Raw genomic sequence first — 966 nt, 5'->3', positions numbered from 1 at the left:
TGGGGAATGGCATTGCACTCATCATCATAAAGGACACGTCAGTGCCAATCCTGAACTACAGTGCTGTCTGTCTTAGGATAATATCTATCCCCATACAAGGAAATACAATGGCTCTAATTATTATTTAAAACTTTGCACCAACCACTAAAGCTAGGGATGCAGAAATTGAATTTTACCAATGTCTTAAGTCTGAAATTGATGAAACATGCAGTCAATATGCATTGACAATTATTGATGATTAAAATGCAAATATTGGAAACAAAGATGAAGGAAAAATACTCAGAAAATATGGCCTTAGTAATTGAAACAAAATTGAAGCCCTCCTGGTAAAATTTTGCAAGATCAATGACTTCTTCATTGCAAATACTTTTTATCAACAACACAAAAGTAGACTGTACAGTGGGTTTCTCCATATGAAATACAGAGAAATCAAATTGACTACATCTGTGAGGAAAGACCATGGAGAAATTCAGCATCAGCAGCTAAAAGGCCAGGGGCCAGCTGTAGAATAGATCATCACTTGCTCATGTGTAAGTTCAGATTGAAGCTGAAGAAAATTAAAACAAGCCCTTGAGAGCCAAAATATGGCTCTCATATGATATGAGTATATCATATCAGAATTCTGGAACATCTTAGGAATAAATTTGATGAAATGAATATGAGTGACAAAAGATTTGGTGAGCTGTGGGATGTCATCAAGTAAACCAAACATGAAGAAATCAAAAAGCTATTGAAAAGTCAGAAACATAGAAAATAACAGCATCAAAAAGGAGTTGATACCAAGGGATTAAACAGAAAGAAAATATTTTGAAATTGATGATGGCAACATATGTATAAATGTGTTTGATGCAATTGATTTTTTAAATCATTTTATTAGGGGCTCATACAACTCCTATCATTCCTATCCATACATACATCAATTGTGTAAAGCACATTTGTACATTCATTGCCCTCATCATTCTCAAA

Source organism: Echinops telfairi, unplaced genomic scaffold, assembly GCF_000313985.2.
Source record: "Echinops telfairi isolate 266 unplaced genomic scaffold, ASM31398v2 ScPeMD7_3533;HRSCAF=4204_0, whole genome shotgun sequence".
NCBI classification, from domain to species: domain Eukaryota; kingdom Metazoa; phylum Chordata; class Mammalia; order Afrosoricida; family Tenrecidae; genus Echinops; species Echinops telfairi.
The sequence above is the reverse complement of the archived record's forward strand: the minus strand, read 5'-3'. Positions refer to the sequence as shown.